This window comes from Littorina saxatilis, linkage group LG5 (genome assembly GCF_037325665.1).
Source record: "Littorina saxatilis isolate snail1 linkage group LG5, US_GU_Lsax_2.0, whole genome shotgun sequence".
In the NCBI taxonomy this organism is placed as follows: domain Eukaryota; kingdom Metazoa; phylum Mollusca; class Gastropoda; order Littorinimorpha; family Littorinidae; genus Littorina; species Littorina saxatilis.
This window is the reverse complement of record NC_090249.1, coordinates 8,253,974-8,281,428: the sequence shown is the minus strand read 5'-3', so window position 1 is coordinate 8,281,428 and position 27,455 is coordinate 8,253,974. Positions and strand designations below refer to the sequence as shown.

The 27,455-nt window shown below is 42.3% G+C and overlaps 1 protein-coding gene across 2 annotated transcripts in view; it reads left to right on the top strand.

Annotated features, from left to right (window-relative positions):
• Window positions 1-17,384: 17,384 nt before the first annotated feature.
• The window catches only part of LOC138966225 (uncharacterized), a 77,521-nt gene continuing 67,450 nt past the window's right edge, over window positions 17,385-27,455 (top strand). The window contains exon 1 of one of the 2 annotated variants that reach the window (XM_070338367.1): window positions 17,385-18,019. The gene's annotated coding sequence lies outside the window, so the exon portion shown is untranslated. Of the gene's footprint in view, window positions 18,040-27,455 lie in introns of both variants that reach the window. The other variant, XM_070338366.1, reaches the window with a different exon arrangement.

The window sequence follows — 27,455 nt, the reverse complement described above, 5'->3', positions numbered from 1 at the left end:
TCTTTATGCTTCGTGCTGTCTCCTTGTCTCGACTTGGAAATGAAAATATTAGAAGCCTCGAACAAATCAAACAAATGGCTGCCAATGCTTCTTACAATAACTGCGATGCTAACACACTTAGGAGTCCCTCAAATAGTTTGGTCAACAAAATGCGCAGTGTTGCTAATTCATGTCTATCGGCAGAAAACTGCTCTGGATCTTTCTCCACAATTCTTTGTCTTTCCTGTCATTTCATTATTGTAATAGTGATAATACAAGATTGCAATAACAGCGCGAACCACAGGATTGCGCCACGCTGTCCGCGTTTTGCAATATTTATTTTCTTATTTTCAACCTACACGATGGTGATATGTATTTCGATAGAAGCTGACATGCAATCAATACAGACTTTCTTCTGCAGGTAGATTTTCTTTCTGTTCACCACCAGTTTTAAACGATCACACGGAAGGATTCTCAAGGTTAAGTTTCATCATAGCCAACTTTGAAAAGGAGTGTTGCACATGTAGATCGGAAATGTGTAGGGGTGTTAATTATTGTCGAGACATGTGTCATAAAAGTGCATGTGAAGTAGATTTGGGGGCAGATATGTCTTGACAATGGGGATTGTTCATATTTTTTTCAAATTTTTTTAATACAGCGAAGCCGGGGAAAAAAATACAGAAACAGTCATGACAGGCGAAATTACAACATTTAGTCAATCTGTCGAACTCACAGAATGAAACTGAACGCACTGCATTTTTCACCAAGTCAAAACAGCTTCGTCAATCCCCGCGGTACAAGAAAATAGCTCACTTTTCCCGTGTAGCACGAAGTGCAACTGACGAGCCAGTAGAGCGCAATAGTGTACTGCAGTAAGAAGGAAAGCGCGCTTTTCTGTATTCTATTTAACTTTCTGAGCTTGTTTTGAATACAACATATCATATCTATATGTATTTGGAATCAGGAAATGATAAAGAAAAAGATTAAATCATTTTTGGGTCGATTTCTGATATATTAATCGTAGCACTAATTAAAATGTTTTCGTTAATTGTGATCACATTTTAAGAGTAAACATGACATGTATATGTTTTTAGATTCAGAATTTGATGAAAAATACGATGCAATCATTTTGAAATCTGTTTTTGACATTTGGATTTTAATGACAACCGGCTTTAATGAGCAAACTCGTTAATTAATGTTTAAAGGCACAGCCTTCGTTTTGCGTTTTTGTTGCAGCTGAGTGCATTTACTGTTCAAAAATCCTCCTATGGTAGTAAAATAAACCCAAAACTACCCAACGACGACATCTGTGAAGCTCGACAGTTTCTTGTTCACGCGAGTGCATAAATTAACCTGGTTATTACGTGGTGTTTGGTCGGAGTTCGATTCAACTGAGTGATTCCGGCCTCCATTTTGTTTTACACAAACTCATGATGACGTCTGACATAGTTTGCTAGTGACGTGTCTTTTTGTGCATGATGTGGTGATTTACCTGATCTAAATTTAGATCCAAAAATAGGTCAAGACCAGCCGGGTCCGAGTACGAAATGAATTCGTAAAAAAATCGCAGTTCTTGACTCTTTGGGTGCAAGTCAATGAAACTTGGTAGTTCTTCTAACGGATAGCTGCCTGAGGTATGACTAAAAGCCCCAGGGGCTCCGTGCACCTGGATTTGACAAGTTCAGTACGTACCTTCCAAGCTTAAATGCAATACCAAAGTCCATGCTTCGTCGAAGATTAATTGACCAAAATTTCAACCAATTTGGTTTAAAAATGAGGGCGTGATAGTGCCCACTCAAGTTTCACTTAATGCCGGATATGACGTCATTAAAGACATTTATCGGAAAACTACAAAATATTCCGGGGATATTATACCCAGGAACTCTCATGTGCAGTTTCATGAAGATCGGTCCAGTAGTTTTCTCGGAACCAATCTACACACACACACACACACACACACACACATACACATACACCACACCCTCATCTCGAGTCCCAGAAAAAGCCGGATATGACGTCATCGAAGACATTTATCCCAGAAATTAAGAAAATAAAAACATCTGAGGATATCATTTGCTAGAACTCTAATGTAAAGTTTCATGAAGATCGTGTGTGTGTGTGTGTGTGTGTGTGTGTGTGTGTGTGTGTGTGTGTGTGTGTGTGTGTGTGTGTGTGTGTGTGTGTGTGTGTGTGTGTGTGTGTGTGTGTGTGTGTGTGTGTATGTTGGTGGTGCCAAGATAAGAATGATGGTGCCAGACCGGTGCCAGGGTAGGAATGGTGGTGCCTGACCGGTGCCAGGGTGAGAATGGTGGTGCAAGACCGATCTCATGGTAGGATTGCTGGTGCCAGGGTAAGACTAGTGGTGCCGGTACCAGACCGGTGCCAGGGTAGGAATGGTGGTGGCAGACCGCTGCCAGGATAGGAATGGTGGTGCCAGAGAGATGGCAGGATAGGAAACGTAGTGCCGGACAGATATCAGGATCGGAATGGTGGTGCCAGACATATTGCAGGGTAGGAATGGTGGTGCCAGACAGAAGGCAGAATAGGAATGGTGGTGCCAGACAGATGTCAGGATAGGAATGGTGGTGCCAGACAAATGTCAGGATAGGAATGGTGGTGCCAGACAGATGTCAGGATATGAATGGTGGTGCCAGACAGATGTCAGGATAGGAATGGTGGTGCCAGACCGGTGCCAGAGTGAGAATAGTAGTGCCAGACCGATGTCATGGTTAAAATGGTGGTGGTGCCCAGGTAAGAATGATGGTGCCAGACCGGTGCCAGGGGAGGAATGGTGGTGCCAGACCGATCTCATGGTAGGAATGGTGGTGCCTGACCGGTGCCAGGGTGAGAATGGTGGTGCAAGACCGATCTCATGGTAGGATTGCTGGTGCCAGGGTAAGACTAATGGTGCCGGTGCCAGACCGGTGCCAGGGTACGAACGGTGGTGCCAGGCAGATGCCAGGGTAGGAATGGTGGTGCCAGGGAGATGTCAGGATAGGAAACGTAGTGCCAGACACATATCAGGATAGGAATGGTGGTGCCAGACATATTGCAGGGTAGGAATGGTGGTGCCAGACAGGTGGCAGAATAGGAATGGTGGTGCCAGACAGATGTCAGGATAGGAATGGTGGTGCCAGACAGATGGCAGGATAGGAATGCTGTTGCCAGACAGATAGCAGGATAGGAATGGTGGTGCCAGACAGATGTGGTGGTGTCAGACAGAAGTCAGGATAGGAATGATGGTGCCAGACAGATGTCAGAATAGGAATGGTGGTGTCAGACAAACAGCAGGATAGGAATGGTGGTGCCAGACAAATAGCACGATAGGAATAGTGGTGCTAGACAGATGTGGTGGTGCCATACATAAGTCAGGATAGGAATGATGGTGCCAGACAAATGTCAGGATATGAATGGTGGTGAAAGACAGATGGCAGAGTAGGAATGGTGTGAGGATAGGAATGATGGTTCCAGAGAGATGTAAGGATAGGATTGTTGGTGCCAGACAGTTGCCATGCATGGTCGGAATGGTAATGCCAGAGAGATGGCAGAATAGGAATGGTGGTGCCAGACAGTTGGCAGAATAGGAATGATGGTGCCAGACAGATGTCAGAATAGGAATGGCGTTGCCAGGATAGGAATGGTGGTGCCAGACAGATGAAAGGATAGGAATGGTGTGCCAGACTGATAGCCGGGTAAGAGCGGTGGTGCCAGACAGATAACCATGGAAGGAATGGTGATGCCAGACAGATGTCAGCTTAAGAATTGTGGTGCCAGACTGATAGCAGGGTAGGAATGGTGGTGCCAGACAGATGTCAGGTTAGGAATGATGGTGCCAGACAGATGTCAGAGTAGGAATGGAGATGCTAGGATAGGATTGGTGGTGCCAGACAGATGTTAGGATAGGAATTGTGGTGCCAGACAAATGTCAGGATACGAATGGTGGTGCCAGATAGATGTCAGGATAGGAATGGTGGTGCCAGAGAGATGTAAGGATAGGAATGGTGGTGCCAGACAGATGTCAGAGTAGGAATGGAGATGCTAGGATAGGATTGGTGGTGCCAGACAGATGTTAGGATAGGAATTGTGGTGCCAGGCTGATAGCAGGGTAGGAATGGTGGTGCCAGACAGATGTCAGGATAGGAATGATGGTGCCAGACAGACAGCAGGGTAGGAATGGTGGTGCCAGAGAGATGTAAGGATAGGAATGGTGGTGCCAGACAGATGTCAGAGTAGGAATGGAGATGCTAGGATAGGATTGGTGGTGCCAGACAGATGTTAGGATAGGAATTGTGGTGCCAGACTGATAGCAGGGTAGGAATGGTGGTGCCAGACAGATGTCAGGATAGGAATGATGGTGCCAGACAGACAGCAGGGTAGGAATGGTGGTGCCAGACAGATAGCATGGTAGGAATGGTGGTGCCAGACTGACAGCAGGGTAGGAATGGTGGTGCCAGACAAATGTCAGGATAGGAATGGTGGTGCAATACAGATGTCAGAGTAGGAATGGTGTAAGGATAGGAATGTTGGTGCCAGATAGATGTAAGGAGAGGAATGTTGGTGCCAGACAGATACCATGGAAGGAATGGTGGTGCCAGAGAGATGGCAAAATAGGAATGGTGGTGCAATACAGGGTAGGAATGGTGGTGCCAGACAGATGTCAGGATAGGAATGGTGGTGCCAGACAGATAGCAGGGTAGGAATGGTGGTGCCAGACAAATGTCAGGATAGGAATGGTGGTGCAATACAGATGTCAGAGTAGGAATGGTGTAAGGATAAGAATGGTGGTGCCAGAGAGATACCATGGAAGGAATGGTGGTGCCAGAGAGATGGCAGAATAGGAATGGTGGTGCCAGAGAGATGGCAGAATAGGAATGGTGGTGCCAGACAGATGGCAGAATAGGAATGGTGGTGCCAGACAGATGGCAGAATAGGAATGGCGGTGCCAGACAGATGGCAAAATAGGAATGGTGGTGCCAGACAGATGGCAGAATAAGAATGGTGGTGCCAGACATATGTCAGAATAGGAATGGCGTTGCCAAGAAAGGAATGGTGGTGCCAGACAGATGAAAGGATAGGAATGGTGGTGCCAGACTGATAGCAGGGTAAGAACGGTGGTGCCAGACAGATAACCATGGAAGAAATGGTGATGCCAGACAGATGTCAGGATATGAATGGTGGTGCCAAATAGATGTCAGGATAGGAATGGTGGAGCCAGAGAGATGTAAGGATAGGAATGGTGATGCCAGACAGATGTCAGAGTAGGAATGGCGATGCTAGGATAGGAATGGTGGTGCCAGACCGGTCCCAGGGTAAGAATGGTGGTGCAAGTCCGATCTCATGGTAGGGTTGCTGGTGCCAGTGGAAGAACAGTGGTGCCAGGATAGAAATGATGGTGCCAGACAGACAGCAGGGAAGGAATGGTGGTGCCAGACAGATAGCAGGGTAAGAATGGTGGTGTCAGACTGACAGCAGGGTAGGAATGGTGGTGCCAGACAGATATCAGGATAGGAGTGGTGGTGTCAGACTGACAGCAGGGTAGGAATGGTGGTACCAGACAGATATCAGGATAGGAATGGTGGTGCCAGACAGACAGCAGGATAGGAATGGTGGTTCCAGACAGATATCAGGATAGGAATGGTGGTGCCAGACAGATGCCAGGGTAGGAATGGTGGTGCCAGACAAATGTCAGAATAGGAATGGTGGTATCAGACAGATAGCAGGATAGGAATGCCGTTGCCAGACAGATAGCAGGATAGGAATGGTGGTGCCAGACAGATGTGGTGGTGTCAGACAGAAGTCAGGATAGGAATGATGGTGCCAGACAGATGTCAGAATAGGAATGGTGGTGTCAGACAAATAGCAGGATAGGAATGGTGGTGCCAGACAAATAGCAGGATAGGAATAGTGGTGCTAAACAGATGTGGTGGTGCCATACATAAGTCAGGATAGGAATGATGGTGCCAGACAGATAGTAGGGTAGGAATGGTGATGCCAGGGACGAACACACAAACATATTGACGAGAGTGGGATTCGAACCCACGACTTGGGAGTTAACAATGTTTGAATACTGTCGCTCTTATTCCCGCGGCCACTCTGCTAGCTTGATAGAATGAGGCAAATTAGTCAATATAAAGTTATTACTGAGCGAATGTTCACTAACGATAGACAAAACAAACATGGATCAAACCGTGAACAACAGAGGGATTATAACATTTATTTCACTGCTCCGGTGCCTGTATTTGGTGGTTGCAATAGACATACTGACTCAGTAACACACACACACAAACACACACACACACACACACACACACACACACACACACACACACACACACACACACACACACACACACACACACACACACATACATACACACACTCTGGCACAGTTAAAATATGAGAGAACAACACATGCGATAGCCAGTGGCTACCAGAATGAAAACGAAGGGGAGTCAGTGTAAACCGGAAGGTATTCTAAACTATGTTTTACTATAGTTTAACCGGAAATCATGATGGAAAAAAATACACAATGGCAGCGCCCATGATATAAAATCCGAAAGGTCAAGCAAAAAAGTCGTGAATAGCGTTCGTGGGATAGCGTACCTCCAGATTCGCTGGGATAAATATCATTAGGACATTCAAAGAGACAGAAACACATAAAACAACCCAACGAAATTAGTTAATTAGTGAATGAGTGAATCAGACTGAAGAAACAGACACTGAAAAACCCAGAAACTTAAAATTTGGAGTAAGAAAAGAATTTAAAAAACAAACAATTGCCTGAGATGATTCTCATCACTGTAACACCACCTTAAAAGCACCATCACACATCACGGTTAACCAGCCGTTGGGATGCGATATAAACTTCAAAGACACCGACTTTGACGTCATTCTCGCTAATGCTTTCAAGGACAGAAAAAGGACATAAAAACTATTCTTGCAAAGACTTCAAACTCGATCTCCGTGATGTTCTGCCTCAGCTCCTGTTATCATGGTCGCACACAGACCTCTGATAAAAATAACTTTGACGGTTCTTTCATGAAAGGGAGATTATTGGATACGATGATAGCTTGGAGGTACAGACATCCGGGGTGGATAGTGAGGGTGGGGTGGGAAGCGGGTGGTGTGAGGGGAGGGGGGAGTGTCGAGTTGTGGCTGCATTGCAAAAGTAATTGGCTTTATTTGAATCCCTGTATGTCTGTTGTGTCCGTCAGGTGTGTGTGTGTGTGTGTGTTGGGGGGGGGGGGGGGCTGGAAGGAATAGGAGAGAGGAAGGGAAGTTGTTAGGGGAGAGAGAGGCGAAGGGGTAATATGGTTGTGGTGTGGGCCGATTGGGGTGTTACTGCACAGCATGATAAAACAAGTCGCGTAAGGCGAAAATACAACATTTAGTCAAGCTCAGTCGAACTCACAGAATGAAACTGAACGCATTGCATTTTTTCCGCAAGACCGTACACTCGTAGCATCGTCTGTCCACCGCTCGTGGCAAAGGCAGTGAAATTAACAATCCAGAAAAGCGCGGTAGCGGTTGGGCTGAGGAGGATAGCCCGCTTTTCTATATCTCTATTCTTTTTAACTCTCTGAACGTGTTTTTAATCCAAACATATCATATCTATATGTTTTTAAATCGATTTCGGAAATTTAATTTTAATCATAATTTTTATATTTTAAATTTTCAGAGCTTGTTTTTAATCCGAATGAAACATATTTATATGTTTTTGGAATCAGAACATGATGAAGAATAAAATAAAAGTAATTTTGGATCGTTTTATTAAAAAGTAATTTTAATTACAATTTTCAGATTTTTAATGACCAAAGTCATTAATTAATTTGTAACCCTCCATGCTGAAATACCGAATTCCGGCCTTCGTCGAAGATTGCTTGGCCAAAATTTCAATCAATTTGATTGAAAATTGAGGGTGTGACAGTGCCGCCTCAACTTTTACAAAAAGCCGGATATGACGTCATAAAAGACATTTATCGAAAAAATGAAAAAAACGTCTGGGGATATCATACCCAGGAACTCTCATGTCAAATTTCATAAAGATCGGTCCAGTAGTTTACTCTGAATCGCTCTACACACACACACACACACACACACACACACACACACACACACACACACACACACACCACGACCCTCGTCTCGATTCCCCCTCTATGTTAAAACATTTAGTCAAAACTTGACTAAATGTAAAAAGGTGGCTTTTTTAACCATGCAAGTCGGACAGAACTTTTAAACAAGTCGCGTAAGGCGAAATTACTACATTTAGTCAAGCTGTGGAACTCACAGAATGAAACTGAACGTAGTCCGCCGCTAGTGCAAAAGGCAGTGAAAGTGACGAGCCTGTTTGGCGCGGTAGCGGTTGCGCTGTGCTTCATAGCACGCTTTACTGTACCCCTCTTCGTTTTAACTTTCTGAGCGTGTTTTTAATCCAAACATATCATATCTATATGTTTTTGGAATCAGGAACCGACAAAGAATAAGATGAAAGTGTTTTTAAATTGATTTCGAAAATTTAATTTTGATCATAATTTTTATATTTTTAATTTTCAGAGCTTATTTTTAATCCAAATATAACCTATTTATATGTTTTTGGAATCAGAAAATGATGAAGAATAAAATGAACGTAAATTTGGATCGTTTTATAAAACAAACATTTTTTTTTATAATTTTCAGATTTTAATGACCAAAGTCATTAATTAATTTTTAAGCCACCAAGCTGAAATGCAATACCGAAGTCCGGCCTTTGTCGAAGATTGTTTGGCCAAAATTTCAATCAATTTGATTGAAAAATGAGGGTGTGACAGTGCCGCCTCAACTTTTACAAAAAGCCGGATATGACGTCATCAAAGACATTTATCGAAAAAAAGAAAAAAAACGTCCGGGGATATCATTCCCAGGAACTCTCATGTCAAATTTCATAAAGATCGGTCCAGTAGTTTAGTCTGAATCGCTCTACACACACACACGCACAGACACACAGACACACACACACACACACACATACACCACGACCCTCGTCTCGATTCCCCCTCTATGTTAAAAAATTTAGTCAAAACTTGACTAAATGTAAAAATTGGATCCTGCAGTGCGTAACTATAGTCTCTTGTCTGTGCTTGCAAAGTCTTGTCCAAAAAAGGGAACAAATCAATCAATGGTCCGAACCGAACTGTACTGTACAAACGAACACATCGTGTTTGCAAAACTGGACTACCTACGGTAATCAGTTCGACTTTGTTCACTTCAAAAATGACAATTACCCGTGTATTGCTTAACCATCAGACGATTGTACTCCTGTTCTTACCAGCCATTATACACAACTGCATGTCCATCTATAGACTCCGAGCACCCGTTTATTGATCTGAGACTGACTCGCTGAAGACAAAAAGTTGTACAAATAACGTGCCTGACCAGAAACATTTTGTAATTTATCGATCCTCTTAATGTTATATCTGAGCCTTCGTCATAAGTTTGGAACCATAAATATGCACTTGCGAGTTTATCCGCATGTCTATACATAGATAAACCCGCCTTTGTGAACGTATCGATTTCAACCTAGTGTCACCCTCAAACCCTTCTTTTCCCTGCGCATGCCCATAGATAGACAGCTAAGCCCATGAAAGGGTCCTCCAATCAACGCCTTCGCACTTGGCAACGCATGCGCACTTGAGGAGTTATGAGGAGCTCTCAGCCATCAAGTCAATCCAGAGACTCACTTCCGCCAGGACGCTTTTTGTTGCTCAGGAAGCCATAGAGAAGCAGTATTGGGATGATCTGGAATGAGCTGGAAGCATACGATTTTTTTTTTAAACGCTGCTGGGTTTAAAAGAAAATATGAGGTATGAATAATACAGCCATCGTCAACGGAGATTATATGACATGAAAAGGTGGGGAGAAGGAGAATGGACCAAAGGACACAGAAGAAGAATGTTGGCAATGCCACCCTTTCGCCCCTCGCATACTGCTTTCTGTTCGTTTTTATAAAAGCTAAAAGTTTATTTAAAAGTTCCTGTGAAAACAGTTTTGCTCACTATTTCAGATCTGTACAGGTTTTTACATGGCATAGACCATCCCTCCACTGAGATCTGTACAGGTTGTTACATGGCATAGACCATCCCTCCACTGAGATCTGTACAGGTTGTTACATGGCATAGACCATCCCTCCACTGAGATCTGTACAGGTTGTTACATGGCATAGACCATCCCTCCACTGAGATCTGTACAGGTTGTTACATGGCATAGACCATCCCTCCACTGAGATCTGTACAGGTTTTTACATGGCATAGACCATCCCTCCACTGAGATCTGTACATGTTGTTACATGGCATAGACCATCCCTCCACTGAGATCTGTACAGGTTGTTACATGGCATAGACCATCCCTCCACTAAGATCTGTACAGGTTGTTACATGGCATAGACCATCCCTCCACTAAGATCTGTACAGGTTGTTACATGGCATAGACCATCCCTCCACTGAGATCTGTACAGGTTGTTACATGGCATAGACCATCGCTCCACTAAGATCTGTACAGGTTGTTACATGGCATAGACCATCCCTCCACTGAGATATGTACAGGTTGTTACATGGCATAGACCATCCCTCCACTGATTTGATTTTAAAGTACAAGGAGAGTCATGTCATCTTCAGAAATTTTCTGACGACTCTGCCGTGGTTGGTAGTATTCTTGATGGTGATGAGAGCTTGTATAGAGAACATATTGATGATTTTGTGTCTTGGTGTGATTCCAACTTTTTAGTATTAAACGCAAGCAAGACGAAGGAAATGATTTTTGATTTTCGCAAAAAGAAAGACACTGTCCATCCTGTAGTCATCAAGTATTTATGTGTAGTTTTAGATAACAAGCTAAGCTGGTTTAATCATGTTGATGCTGTTTTTAAGAAGACGCAGTCAAGATTGTTTTTCCTGCGCAAGCTGAGATCATTTCATGTGTGTAACAAGATGCTGTACATGTTTTATCAGAGTATGGTATGCAGTGTGATGGTGTTTGCATCAGTGTGTTGGGGAGGGAATGCCACTGCAAGGGACACTGGCAGGCTGAACAGGCTGATAAAGAAAGCGAGTTCTACTGTAGGCCAGAGCCTTGACACACTTGAAGTCCTTGTTGAAAGAAGGCTTGCCAGTAAGTCCAGAGCTATTCTGTTCGACCTAGGGCATCCCCTCCACGACGCACTGATGGATCTCCGCATCACACGGAACGCTCGGTTTCTCATGCCTATGTGTCGAACGGAGCGTTTTCGGCGTTCTTTTGTTCCTGCAGCTGTGAGATATTTTAACAACAACTGTCCTGGCCACAGACTATAAGTGATGCCTTTTAAATGTACCTCTTAGTGATAGATTTAATATGATTTGATGACTGTTTGACCTTTGATCATAACTAGTGCTGTGATAATGAGCTTTAGCACTGTTGTGATGGTGTTGACACTATATTTGCCCAATTGAGTCTAACTACCTGATGGCTAATCTACTGTGATACCTGTGATAACTGATGATGATTACTGTGATTGGTTTTATGTGTTTGGTTGGTCTCTTCTTTTGGTAGTGCAATAGCGTTAATTATGGATTGTTGTTATCATCATTTGCATGGGGACTTGTCTGTTAGTCCAAACAGTGATATGGTTATTGTGATATTCTTGGCTGCACTTTAACATGGAATGTATACATGTATGTATGTATGTATGTATGTATGTATGTATATATGTAGGTATGTATGTAGGTATGTATGTAGGTATGTATGCATGTGTGCTGGTGTGTCGGTGTGTCAAGTGTGCAAGTAAAAAGGGTATTGTAGTTGTACATATATTACTTTAGATATTTTTTTGTTATCATGGGTTTTATGAATTTTCTTCTCTTATTCTTTTATAATTATTAATTAATGACCTATATGTGCTGATGACCAATTTAATTTCCTTTGTTGGATCAATAAAATGTTATGAGTTATGAGTTATGAGATATGTACAGGTTGTTACATGGCATAGACCATCCCTCCACTGAGATCTGTACAGGTTGTTACATGGCATAGACCATCCCTCCACTGAGATCTGTACAGGTAGTTACATGGCATAGACCATTCCTCCACTGAGATCTGTACTGGTTGTTACATGGCATAGACCATCCCTCCACTGAGATCTGTACAGGTTGTTACATGGCATTGACCATCCCTCCACTGATATCTGTACAGGTTGTTACATGGCATAGACCATCCCTCCACTGAGATCTGTACAGGTTTTTACATGACATAGACCATCCCTCCACTGAGATCTGTACAGGTTGTTACATGGCATAGACCATCCCTCCACTGAGATCTGTACAGGTTGTTACATGGCATAGACCATCCCTCCACTAAGATCTGTACAGGTTGTTACATGGCATAGACCATCCCTCCACTGAGATCTGTACAGGTTGTTACATGACATAGACCATCCCTCCACTGAGATCTGTACAGGTTGTTACATGGCATAGACCATCCCTCCACTGAGATCTGTACAGGTTGTTACATGGCATAGACCATCCCTCCACTGAGATATGTACAGGTTGTTACATGTCATAGACCATCCCTCCACTGAGATCTGTACAGGTTGTTACATGACATAGACCATCCCTCCACTGAGATCTGTACAGGTTGTTACATGGCATAGACCATCCCTCCACTAAGTTCTGTACAGGTTGTTACATGGCATAGACCATCCCTCCCTCCACTAAGATCTGTACAGGTTGTTACATGGCATATACCATCCCTCCACTGAGATCTGTACAGGTTGTTACATGGCATAGACCATCCCTCCACTGAGATCTGTACAGGTTGTTACATGTTATAGACCATCCCTCCACTGAGATCTTTACAGGTTGTTACATGTCATAGACCATCCATCCACTGAGATCTGTACAGGTTGTTACATGTCATAGACCATCCCTCCACTGAGATCTGTACAGGTTGTTACATGTCATAGACCATCCCTCCACTAAGATCTGTACAGGTTGTTACATGTCATAGACCATCCCTCCACTGAGATCTGTACAGGTTGTTACATGTCATAGACCATCCCTCCACTAAGATCTGTACAGGTTGTTACATGTCATAGACCATCCCTCCACTAAGATCTGTACAGGTTGTTACATGGCATAGACCATCCCTCCACTAAGATCTGTACAGGTTGTTACATGTCATAGACCATCCCTCCACTAAGATCTGTACAGGTTGTTACATGGCATAGACCATCCCTCCACTCAGACACATTCCAACAATTAACACCCTGACAGCTTTCTGTGCAGAGAAGTTTTTATGAAATAATTTAACAAAGGTCGCTATATCAATTTACAAAATTAATTCATCAAAAAATACCCAAACTTTGATGAAAGCAGCTAGGCAGTTACGTGTACCATGTAAAAGCCTGGTAAGCCGAATCGTTTACTCTTGTAGGACTGTGCGTTTAAATAAGCTGGAAGAATACGAGATTTGTTTTTTTAAATCGTGATTCTGCGGTTATTACATGATGATTCAAAGTTTTGGTCTTGAAATTTAAATGTAGAAAATCAGCCGCAAAGGCTAAATTAGAGAATAAATCAACGGACGCCGATAAACAAATTGAAGTAGACGCTCTAAATGCATACGACATAATGTAATAGAGTAAGTGCTCTAAATGCATACGACATGTAATGTAATAGAGTAAGTGCTCTAAATGCATACAACATAATGTAATAGAGTAAGTGCTCTAAATGCATACAACATAATGTAATAGAGTAAGTGCTGAATAGCAGGTACTATTACACATGTCGTATGAATTTAGAGCGCTTACTTCCCTTTGTTTATCAGATGTTTATATATAAGTATCCATTTTGTTCGAACTTTGAAATTACGTCACCAGCGACAAATACGTCACTACAAGATAGGTATACCTTTGACGTAATAACTTTGGAATTCGCACGTGTACATTTGTTTTGATTACAATCAAAACGAAAGTAGATCTTAGCTTGAATGTAAATTTTATCTTTGAAATATTTGCTTTGTGAGTCCTAACTGAATTAACCATGGTATTGTGTTGCTTAGTAATTGATGCATGAATTGTCGTCTCGCAGAATTACACGCCCCTGAGGAAGGCCTGGCAACAGGTCGAAAATTTGGGCTGCCACTTGAAATTCTTTGTTTGGCTTTTCTTTTCCTTGATTTTGTTATATATATATATATATGAATATATACACGGCAAGGAACGATGTCTTCAATCAAACAGTACCTTCAAAATAATAGTTTTCTTATCAGATGTGTTTCCTTTTCCTTTCCTTTCCTTTCCTTTCCTTTACTGATCAATGCAACTGCCTGGAAAGAAAACGAAATTGTTTAAGGTAATACTGGGTAACAGAGATTATTGGACAGGAACAAGTGTATCGGGGATTGAGATATCAACGTAGTAAATTCAAGTTTCCATGAGCTAATTAGATCAAAGCATCACTAGACATCATAGAGCCATACACACATTCTTGTTCGTTTCCGTTGTTTTATTTTTCTGTAACCGTCCATTGTATTTGTAAGGAATATTACCCTGCGCTTATTACCCACGCCACTACAATTACCGACGGAGTATCAAAGCATTGTTCATCTTGTTCTTTTTGTTCTCGTTCTTCGTTTCAGAGAAGAAGAAGAACACTCGTACGCGTGTTTATTTTCCCAAACTCGACAGGACATGGAACAGGTCAAGATGAATGTTTTGTAATTAGCGTAAACCTGGCTGGGAGCCGCGTGGCCTCACTTTTAAATACGGGCGTATGTCCATTTTTACACAGGAGGCTATTTTCAGACCACCGCTCAATGGAGGATTCACGGTATCGGTGTTGGAGGCGGGTGTGTGGTGGAGATAGGAGGGGTCTGGGATTGTATGACAACAGTCGTGTGGGTGGCTGCGTTTGCGTAGGTGTGTTCACTTTGATTTTTATATTTAGTCAAGTTTTGACTAAATATTTTAACATCGAGGGGGAATCGAAACGAGGGTATGGTGTATGTGTGTCTGTCTGTCTGTCTGTCTGTCTGTGCGTGTGTGTGTGTGTGTGTGTAGAGCGATTCAGACTAAACTACTGGACCGATCTTTATGAAATTTGACATGAGAGTTCCTGGGTATGAAATCCCCGAACGTTTTTTTCATTTTTTTGATAAATGTCTTTGATGACGTCATATCCGGCTTTTCGTGAAAGTTGAGGCGGCACTGTCACGCCCTCATTTTTCAACCAAATTGGTTGAAATTTTGGTCAAGTAATCTTCGACGAAGCCCGGGGTTCGGTATTGCATTTCAGCTTGGTGGCTTAAAAATTAATTAATGACTTTGGTCATTAAAAATCTGAAAATTGTAAAAAAAAAATAAAAATTTATAAAACGATCCAAATTTACGTTTATCTTATTCTCCATCATTTGCTGATTCAAAAAACATATAAATATGTTATATTCGGATTAAAAACAAGCTCTGAAAATTAAATATATAAAAATTATTATCAAAATTTTTTTTTCGAAATCGTTTTAAAAACACTTTCATCTTATTCCTTGTCGGTTCCTCATTCCAAAAACATATAGATATGATATGTTTGGATTAAAAACACGCTCAGAAAGTTAAAACGAAGAGAGGTACAGAAAAGCGTGCTATGCAGCATAGCGTAACCACTACCCCGCTCTTCTTGTCAATTTCACTGCCTATGCCGTGAGCGATGGACCACGAGTATACGGTCTTGCTGCGTTGCATTGCGTTCAGTTTCATTCTGTGAGTTCGACAGCTACTTGACTAAATATTGTATTTTCGCCTTACGCGACTTGTTCATCGTAGTATCGTCCTGTATTTTTTTTAAGTGCTTCGCAATACAACTTTACCATAAAAAGTTCTTTTCTTCGTGATGCCGTTTTTGTTTTTTGTAAATTGAATATGGCTTCCGTTCATTGACTGTGACTCAGTTGAACCACAGTCAGAAGAACAGAGAAAGAGAGAGAGAGAGAGAGAGAGAGAGAGAGAGAGAGAGAGAGAGAGAGAGAGAGAGAGAGAGAGAGAGAGAGAGAGAGAGAGAGAGGGGGGGAGGGAAGGAGGCAGATATAGAGAGGAGAGAGAGAGAGAGAGAGAGAGAGAGAGAGAGAGAGAGAGAGAGGGAAGGAGGCAGATATAGAGAGGAGAGAGAGAGAGAGAGAGCTAAACAAAGTAGAAAAAAGACTTTTATGTGTACACCAGACCTATTCCAGACATTATATTTAGAACGACAAATGTAATAAACATGTATAGTGTTTGTTTGTGTGTGTGTGTGTGTGTGTGTGTGTGTGTGTGTGTGTGTGTGTGTGTGTGTGTGTGTGTGTCTATTTTTGATCGAATCCTTCACAAAAATTATCTGTTGTATTCATGCCACTCATGGCCAGGTTATGGTTACGATATGTTGAGTATACATAGAAAATGTCAATTACGGAATGTTTCAACGACAGTTGATTGGCGATACATTCACTCGTCACGTTTTATTCTTTCCTTCCAGTGTCGGGCCACCACCACTCAGCGACATCGACGGTGCAGCGGGTTAGGGTTATTCGGCGCTTATAGAGCTATGAGTCTCGGGTTCGATTCCCTGTCGGGGAGAACTTTTTTTAAATTGTATTTTGTTTTCTTCTGTATCCATGATCTTCGTGTGCAAGTGCATAGGTATTTGGTTTTAAGTGAGCGGTTGGGTATGTTGTTGTATCTTAGTGTCAGCCGGATATTCCTGCTAATGATATATAAAATACTAGTTTGAATTTAGTATGCGGCTCTGTGTGTCTGTCTGTCGGTGTGCGCGCGCTCGCCAAAGTTTTGTGCGTGTTATCGTGTATGCGGGCATGAGCCAAACCTCAATTTTACAGGGAAATCAATTTTTGCTGCACCCTGATCCTTCCAAACGGAAATACTAACTACTTAACCATTACAGGACCAAAAGCGAAAGCCACAGAATCTGACTGTGACAAGAAAAAGAACTGAACGAACGAAGCAAACACTCACACGCACAGGCATACACCCACGCAGAGACAATGATTTCATCACTGGACAGAAACACTCCGGCAGCTGTGCGCGCCAGCGTAGCAGCAGACCCACACTTAGCTTCCATAAGCATAAAATAATGATAATCCTTTCAGCATTACGCTCTCTCTCTCTCTCTCTCTCTCTCTCTCTCTCTCTCTTGCTCTCTCTCTCTCTCTCTCTCTCTCTTCTCCCGCTAGACATTTTCTTCTTGTTTATACCTGAAATTAACTGATTTCTGATGGAGCCAATCACAGACTAGTTTCCCCTCCGTCTCCCTGTCCGTAGCCAAGCCTTGTGTCTCGCCCACTCTAGCTGTACGACAAAACGATTGGTGCGCTTTCGACGCTGTCACTTTTCTAGCTTCTAGCACGTGCAGCACGCTTGGTCCGAGAGAGAAAAAGGACGACACAGAGAGACCGGGCGGTGCTATTCTTTCGCCTCTATCCTCGACACACACACTTTGCCAGGACAGTCCTGTTATTATACACACTCTGTTTGCTAGGTTTTAGCTGTCTCTGACTTTTTCCCTTCTTCTTTTCGTGTCTTTTCTGTCAACTTTGGAAATCACGAGACAAATACTTTCCCGGAACTCAATAAAGAAGAAAGGAGAAGAGAAAAAAAACTGAAGTGCTGAGTTGGAAAGGTCGCGACCGAAGATCAAGTGGAGTTTATCGTTCAAGCTTGAAGAAGTGTGAGACAAAAATAACCTGAGGAACGTTGAACTGATGAAATTAGCTCTCTAAAACGTCGACTCTTTTCTTGAAAGGACAGTGATTTTGATTCTTTCTTTTTACAGGCTTGGTTCTTCTGTCTTTGAAGTTTTGTAAAAGAGCCAAGGACGTTAATCTACTCTCTACTGTGTCCAATTTGACCACGTTGGGTTATTGTGAACTGAATTTGAAGTCTGCAGAGTTCTGAAGCAAGCAAAGAGTGAGTCGTGTGCCCTCATTATAAAACAAACAACCTCTGTCTGGACGGACCACTTTTTGTGAACATCGTCAAAAACTTCTTGTAAGTTTTCCGTTTGCAAGGTAGGTTTTGTTACTTTTGTGATTTTCTTTTCCCTTTTCTTTCTTTCTACATTATAGTTTGATTTTTTTTTCAAGCAGGACTTATCTATCAAGAAACGTTGTTATTTGGTATAATTTATTCCCCTTGCTCTAGGAAAATAAACCACTGTCTTGTCTTTCTTTCCACTCTTTCTTTTTTTTTTTAATTTTCTTTGCTGCAGTCTTACTTTAAATTAAGAGCTAACTCCATCTGCCTGCCTATATTTTTAAAGGTTATGCCATGAAGATTGAGGCGGGACTGGCGGGGTAGGTGGAGGGGGGGGGGGCGTGGATGTGGTTGGGGTGCATTTTTCAGAACTCCCTTTTGAGTTTTAAGTTTGTTTCAAGGATGCTGGTCGCGATTAGGGCCGAGGTGCACGAGAAAGTTACCAACCGGGTGGGAGCCAGCCACAGTGTTGGATTAGTTGAAACTGAGATTTGATGTGATTTCAACGAATCAGACTCCGCGGTGTGTTCTCTCCATCTTGGTTGGCACCCACTTTCGCGTTCTCTCCATCTTGGTTGGCACCCACTTTCGCGTTCTCTCCATCTTGGTTGGCACCCACTTTCGCTTGGTGTGCCTCAGTCCTGGGCTCCCAACAGATGCTCTACCTACATGAAAGGAAAGAGACAATGCTTTATGTCCTGGGCTCCCAACAGACGCTCTACCTACAGGAAAGGAAAGAGACAATGCTTTATGTCCTACAGGCCAAATATTTCGCCTCTTGAGGACACGATATGGGTTATATGAAACGAGATTTACGCCCTCATGGCTTTTGACGAGATACACAAGTGTATGCGTGGTTAGCTCTTCTTGTCGTTCGCCTTTACACTTGGAGTCCAGCTCTGGAAATGAAGTTGGTGGTCTTATGTAGAGCCTCCACAGGTCCATGCAGCTTCTCGTGGATGCGTGGTTAGGTGGTATCAGCCATCTGCACTTATGGCAGAATGACCGAGGTCTTTTATGTACCATTGTGGTGACACGGGGGTGGGACATGGCTTCCGTCTCTGGGTCTTCACATAAAGCTGACCCGTGTCCGTCCCGGCCCGAAATCGAACCTGCGACCTTCCGATCACAAGTCTAGTGCTCTACTAAGTGAGCTACCTAGGGTCCCAAAAACCAGGAGGATTCCTGGAAGTTTGGGTAGACCTTCACAAAAGCGTTATTTGGCATATCGGTAAATTTACTCCGCAAATTTGCGTCGGTACATATCCGGCACTAAAGTGTTCTCGTGTTTAAAATCAATCGTAGTGCACGCTCTGGTTCACTGTGTCCTGAAACCAGCAGGCGATATCTTCAATACTGCATGACTGTCCGCATGACAATGCAAAATTAGTGCGTCCCGGGACCCGCTCTTTTCAAGTTTAGTGCGTCCCGGGACCCGCTCTTTTCAAGTTTAGTGCGTCCCGGGACCCGCTCTTTTCAAGTTTAGTGCGTCCCGGGACCCGCTCTTTTCAAGTTTAGTGCGTCCCGGGACCCGCTCTTTTCAAGTTTAGTGCGTCGCGGGACCCGCTCTTTTCAAGTTTAGTGCGTCCCGGGACCCGCTCTTTTCAAGTTTAGTGCGTCGCGGGACCCGCTCTTTTCAAGTTTAGTGCGTCGCGGGACCCGCTCTTTTCAAGTTTAGTGCGTCGCGGGACCCGCTCTTTTCAAGTTTAGTGCGTCGCGGGACCCGCTCTTTTCAAGTTTAGTGCGTCGCGGGACCCGCTCTTTTCAAGTTTAGTGCGTCGCGGGACCCGCTCTTTTCAAGTTTAGTGCGTCCCGGGACCCCCTCCAAGAATACCCATACTACCTGTCATTAAACAAAACTAGGCAGATACGTTTACGTGCATATCTGTATAATGTGGCCGTTTATTATGAAAGCAGTTATATGAACGGAAAGGTGATTCGTTCCACTGTCGTATTCAACAAACATTGATTTTACATTAGGTAGTGTCTACAACACATACAGCCCCCAAAATAAAATTTGCAGAAGCAAAGTTACCGCGTTAAAATCGACCCAAAAAATCAGAAAAGCTCAAACGCAAGTTTTTCATAACACATTTTTTAAAATAATCAACAGTATTAACAGATTGCTAATGCTATTACTATTGATGAACTAAAACGATGCGTATGCAGAGCCATAACTTTATAACATGTAAAAAGAAATCAAGAGTAATTATTTCATGAAATCATGAATAATTTCGTGTTACGGTGCTCGATAAGTTGATTTTTGAAAGAGTTGAGAGAGAGAGAGAGAGAGAGAGAGAGAGAGAGAGAGAGAGAGAGAGAGAGAGAGAGAGAGAGAGAGAGAGAGACAGAGACAGAGAGAGACAGAGAGAACCAGATACAAATACAGACAGACAGACAAACAGACAGACCTGTAGACATACAGAGAGACAGGCAGAGAAGAGAGCGAGGATGTCTCACTTACAAGAGTCTCACAGTTCTGGTGACTGTAACGTTTCGGCTCAGTTTAGTAAGACGCATGCCATGTGAAACTGAAGGACAGACACACAAACAAAAATTAAAGGGCAAAAAAATATTTTTAAAAAAACCGAGGAAAAAGTCAGAAAAGAAAACGGCAGGCTGGCCAAAGAAAAATTAGTATTTGTTCTAGAATATCTCCGAAGGTACCCTTTTCCGTTATTATTTTGTACTTCTCGATAGCGCAGCAGGTAGCAGTCACCTGTCCCATGCGAACAAACATGTAACTTCCATGTTGTTCAATAATGTCGAACAATTCAAGGCAGGCGAGAAGGGCAGATGTCTTCTAACAACCAGTCATGCTTTGAAACTGCTCAAAGGGAATCAGAGGACTGCGAATGAAACAACATTAACGCAGGTCAAAACAGTAGGTGCCGCAGATAGAAAGAGAGAGGGGGGTGAGAGGAGAGAGAGAGAGAGAGAGAGAGAGAGAGAGAGAGAGAGAGAGAGAGAGAGAGAGAGAGAGAGAGAGAAAGAGATACAGACAGAGAGAGAGAGAGACAGAGACAGAGAGAGACAGAGAGAGAGAACGAACGAACGAACGAACGAACTTTATTACTCAAGGATGGAGATTTTAGGCTCACGCCTAGTCTTACAATCTGTCCCTGCTAAACTAAGAGAGAGAGAGAGAGAGAGAGAGAGAGAGAGAGAGAGAGAGAGAGAGAGAGAGAGAGAGAGAGAGAGAGAGAGAGAGACAGACAGACAGACAGACAGAGAGAGACAGAGAGAGACAGAGAGAGACAGAGAGAGACAGAGAGAGAGAAAGAGAAAGAGAGAGAGAGAGAGAGAGAGAGAGAGAGAGAGAGAGAGAGAGAGAGAGAGAGAGAGAGAGAGAGAGAGAGAGATTAAACCTTTTATTCTCATAAGTAAAGTGCAGTCAGTTTCTATCTCTTCAGACGTCATTAAGATTTCACAGATCATATGTTGTTAAAGTTACCTTTTTTTGTGTGAAAGGATTTTGCCTCTCCCACAAATATTTCCGCGCATCTTGCTACCTGCTTGAAATGTTACAGCTACACAATCAAGGAAAAACACTTTGTTCAATGAAAGAAAGTAAAAGAAGATAACAAATATGAAGGATAGAAAGAAAGAAAGAAAGAAAGAGAGAAAGAAAGAAAGAAACAAGACATCACGGATTAGAGGCAACACATATGGAATGCAGATTTCCTTTGTCTCTATCTTGTCTTCATTCCCTTCTGCAAAGCAACCAACTTCAGGGACATATTTAATTGTAAACTCCGATTTAAAAAAAAACTTAGCCATGTATAGAAGGTCACTTTTGCCTACCCCAGTAGTTATGGTACCGGTTCTTTCTCCTTATATGTACGCCTGCGTGATTCACATTATAACTTCAGTCCGTTTTCCCCGTTCAGAAAGAAAGAGACTCCAAGAATAGAGACCTCCTGTGATTAAAGTTCACATTAAATTGGTTAACTATCATTCCTCCTGGGTGGAAATATCTTTTTAAAAACTAATCGAAAACAGCACCTACAAGTTCACTTTGAACCAATGTAGGAGAGAAAAAAGCCTTTTTTTCTTCAGTGCATAAAATGCTATTTTGGGTTACTGTATAGGCTACAAGCAGCACTCTCGGTCACCTTCGTAACCCCTCTTCACCGAGCTATCAGTTTAGTTTGTAAAACAGTTAGCTACAAGCAGCACTCTCGGTCACCTTCGTAACCCCTCTTCACCGAGCTATCAGTTTAGTTTGTAAAACAGTTTGCTTCTTTGATGTCCAGTTCAACAGATGCGCCCATGACGATTGGCCACATTAAACATGTCTTCCATAATACACGATTTTACACTTGATTGTTTGAACAGCTATCTGGGAGAAAGCGATACCCTTGTATCCTGGGGATGAACTTAAGCAATGGTGTTTGTTTTCTGTTAGAACCGTGTTTTCTTGACGAAGAAAAGAAGCCTATAACATGAGCAACACTCTGCAAATGATTGACGGTCTTGTGTAGGGACGATGACTTTTACGGAAAGTGTTTGTTTTCTGCGGGGAACGTATTTCTTTGAAGAAAATAACGCTTACAGCTTCCTTCACGAAATAGCAGTAACGGACAGTATTGCTATGATATAATATGTTACGTAGATTTCCATTGGTCAATAGTCTCCTGTCCGCCCAGCGACCTTCCCCTTGACCCTGCTTGTGACCTCGATGTTGTATGCCCCCGCAAGGGGCACGGTACTCTCTAAGCACCCAAAACATCAAACGGAGATAACTGGCGGAAACCTTCCAATTGTAGTCTCCTGTATGACGGTTTACTAGTGCCAACACCTCATAATTGTAATTATCAAGGGAAAATTAGTAAATTTTTTGGGAAAAAATTACTAACTTTCACCTGTTAATTACTAATTTTTTATTTTGGCTCACTTCCTGACGGATTGCTAGTGCCAAAACTAAAAATTAGTAATTTTCCCGTGAAAATTAGTAACTAACAGATGAAAACAGTAACTGACGACAGCGTTAATTAGTAATTATCACGTGATAGTGGGTAACGCCAGGTTTTGGCACTAGTAAGCCGTCATACTCCTGTCCGCCCGGCCGACCTTCCCCTTGACCCTGCTTGTGACCTCGATGTGTTATGCCCCCGCAAGGGGCACGGTACTCCCTAAGCACCCAAAACCTCAGAGAGATAACTGGCGGAAACCTTCCTATTGGGCAAAACTGAGCTCATTGCAAAAGTTATATCAACGACATTTCAGTTTTGATATCGACGAACTCTTTATTGCTTCCCCACTTCAAAAACAAAAACACCTAAATTTAAAAACAAAAAAACATATACCCTTCAAAAAAAGTTAAGAACCACTTTTTCAAATGCATGCCATACAAAATTGACAATGTTTGATTATTTAATTTTTTCTGTACTGTTTTATTGAAGAACTGTCTCCAGAAAATGTCACGTCAAACATGTTCGCGAAAACAACGCTAGAGCTTGTTACTCTAGACAACCCTCTGATTTCAAATTCACAACAGTAGTATTTCTTAAAACGAAAAACTGCACAATCTTATTCCGGCGGCGATCACTAGTTAATCTCCCACTAATCGGTAGTGAGATGTCCTACGACGTAAGGTGATCTCTCCCCGGACCATCACAGAGCCTCCATCAAACGATTTCGTTCTAGAACAGCGCCATCTGCAAAGCGCTCTCTACGACGCCTCCAGACTCTGATGCGTCCGTCAGCAGGACCCAAGAAGAGGCGGGACCCATATGTAAACAAGAACTGAGCCCTACGATGACGTAAACACCTCACATATTGAGTGCACCAGGCTGTGGGCAGCGGGATGGTGGGCAGTCAATGTTGTTTTGCGGACTGGGCGTCTTCACTGAAGTTGAAAGCGTGTAAGCAGGTTGTAACACTTTGATTACTGACAACAGTGTGTGGTGGCAGCTCATGGTCGATGCCTGCTACCTTTTCAGTAACCTATTTTGCTGCATGACCTTCATTTGGATGAGGCGATCCTTCATTGTTGTGGTGACTGTAGGCCAACCATAACATTGGCGTAACTGTACTCTGCCAATTGCTTGAAGCCATTCCTTTAGTCCGATGATTTTGAAGTGAGACACAGCAAAGCTCTGAACCCCTTGCCTGGCAGAAACATCTTGTAGCCATCAAACTGCCCTTACCTTATCCAATTTGCTCCGTTTTCGTGATAGGGGCATGTTGTTTCATTGCATTATTTTGTCAGTGTCATTTTACAAACACAAACTTGTGAGCACGTTTCGTGGCTGGAACCCTGTTGTAGCCCGTGCATTACTGGTTTTTGTCCTGGCATGTCTTGCACCGATTTCATATGACTTTGAAAACTGCCCCCTTTATAAAGAAAACCTCACTTTTCCCGCCTGTTTAGCATGACACAGTAACACTGTCTGCCAAAAATGTTCCCAGAGCAAGACCCACTGCTCTTTTGTTAATTCAAAAAAGTGACGTTTCAATCAAATTGTCAAACCCTTGATTTTTGGCGAATATTTTTAGGATTGTGAACATTTCATGACCGGTCCTTAACTTTTTTTGAAGAGTATATATGAAAATGTAATTATCCCAGAATTTAGTTGGGCAAGTGACTAATTACTTTTTGAAAGAAAAGACATTTGGAAATACTGGAAAGTACAAGGAAAGAGTGAAAAAAAGAAATACTAATCAGAAAGAGGGATATGGACTGGTCAGCCAAAACTGGGAGAAATAGCGATATATCTAACATAACTTTTCTGTAGGTTCAAGGAGTGCTGAGGCCAGAAATAGCAAACAAAGTCGGGCTTAACGTGCTAAATTCCAAGATAATGACTGACACTTGAGTATGGGGTATTTGACTTTTCTACAAACCATTACTGATGATATTTCTGAGATATGTAAACAAATCAACAATCAAATGATCAATCTTGAAAAAAAGTGATATACCCCCACACACACACACACACACACACACACACACACACACACACACACACACACACACACACACACACACACACACACACACGCACACTCACACACACACAAAAGCAGTTACTTTACAGGTAGATCAGATAAGATAAACTTTGTACCAACTTCCGAAACTAAATTTCAAGCGTGAAACACAAACATACGTGAAATTAAACGCGTAAAAGCGATCAGAATTTTCTAAAACGTTGTTACATCCAAGATAAGGTATCCCTTTAAAATGTAAAGACATGAATATCATCGAACTTGTGTAGGTTTGGACAGAGGATAACATGGTCTAAGCTGGTGCAGAGGATAACATGGTCTAAGCTGGTGCCGAGGATAATCTCGTCACGTCGTGTGATAGTGCATGCAGCGGAATGTCAGAGACATTACACAATTACTTTAGGATTTAGTTGGATAATTAAAAGGGGCATCATAGCAGTGAAACTTGAATGTGTATGAAGCAAAATGTCAAAGACATCACAATCTTACTTTATAACATTTCTTGTTGTTTGTCTTTCGTTTAAGGGGGCACATTAATCGTGAAAGTGTATCTTGCCGGTGAAGGTATAATACTGTCTAGGATAGTTCTATAGCACCGTACGCTTTAGTATTGTCACCACTGTTTTCAGATTTTATAAAAGAAAGATAAAAAGAAGAGCATAAAAAGGTCATTTTAACGGAAGCAAACGTCTAGCAATCATTTTACCCAACACTCGTTCCAGCTGAGAAGAACGTTGCGCTTGTATTTTGTTTCAGTGAAAGACAGTGACCTTTATCTAACATGAAGATGGTAAAAAAACCTTGTTATCTTGGCTAAAACTAAAAGACAAAAACATATTGCCCTACACTGGTTCCAGCTTTGGAAGACATAGGACTAGTATATTTTGTTTTAGTGAAAGACAGTGACCTTTATCTACACATGAAGATAGCATGGACATACAGCTGATTAAGGCAGCTCCTCCTTCAAACTTCCTAATTAGGAGCTGTGTCAATTTCTTACTATTTTGAAGGTTTTCCGGTTGGAGTTAGGCGATGGAGGGGGATAGTTCTGGAAATAGTTTTGGGATTAGTTTTTTGAGGATATAGGCCTATGCCTGGGACGGGAGAGGAGAAAGTGTGTGTGTGTGTGTGTGTGTGTGTGTGTGTGTGTGTGTGTGTGTGTGTGTGTGTGTGTGTGTGTGTGTGTGTGTGTGTGTGTGTGTGCGCGCGCCTGTGCGTGTTAGAGAGTTTGCACTTTGTCTAAATGTGCTAAACATTGTGTAGAAGAGTTCTTGGAATTGAACGCTGTACATCTAAGCTTGCAAAACAATGACTGCGCAGTTTTGAAGATTTGGTTTCAGTTTTTTGTTTTTTTAGTTTCATCATCTTGACCTTTCTGTATAATTATCATTCTCCATCTTTTGCCACCACGTCTTTGCACTTCTCTCCGCAGTTCCCGCTAATGCGTGTAGTGTTGGCAAGTTTGCAACTGGTTCGTTTTCTTCTTCTTTTTTTTTTTTTGTTTTTTTTTTTGGGGGGGGGGGGCTTTGAGATTGTGGGACCGACACATTTAGAGGTCACCCCAATGCAGCGACACAACGATGAAGTTGGCTCAGGGTGACAAACGGGGATACTGAAGACCATGACGTTTAAAACAAACAAAACAACAAACAAACTACGACACGGACAATGACCAACACACACCAAAGGAAAAGAGAGGTGACAGACTCTGGCAACTGACAGCGACGCTAAAAGCAAACAAGTAAACAAACAAGCAAACAAACAAACAAATAAACAAACAATCAATCCACACACAAAAACTGTGACAACAAAACTGAAAAGGATGAAAAGTAGAAGACGGCGAAGGGGAGGTAACAACAGTTACAAAGCTCAGAATCACGAGGTCGAGGGAGAAAAAAACCCACAAAAGTGTAACGAGAAGACGGGGAAGGAGAGTACAATGAGACACCAACAAATAGTTCAAGGGAGAAGCAACCAGAGTTCACAAACGAAAATCATTTGATTTGACTACAAGTGAGATGAAAAATAAAAGAAGATAGTCCAGAAGAGAGGAAATATAAAACAACGGAGAGGCAAAAACAAAGTTAAAGAGACATCAGAAACAAGACAGAATTCAAGGTAAAAAAATCAAAATAAATCAAAGGAGAGGCAAACAGAGTTCCAAGACATAAAACCAAACAACCCATCAAACAATGGAGGAGAAAAAATCATGTCAATTTTTTTTATAGTTTTTTTAATGGAGAGACATAACAGATTTTAGAAGAGACAAAGGGAGTTCAAGATGTAAAAAAGTATAAAACAAAGGAGCTACAAAACAGAGTGTAAAAGATAAATAGAGAATACTACATGGCTTGCTGTGTCGTACCAGATTTACACCAGTTGCTTTTTTAAATATTGAACTGCGAGCGAAAGCGAGCTTTTCAATAATTGAAAAAGCAACGAGTGTAAATCTGGTACGACACAGCAAACCATGTAGTATTCTGTTTAACCTACATACTGT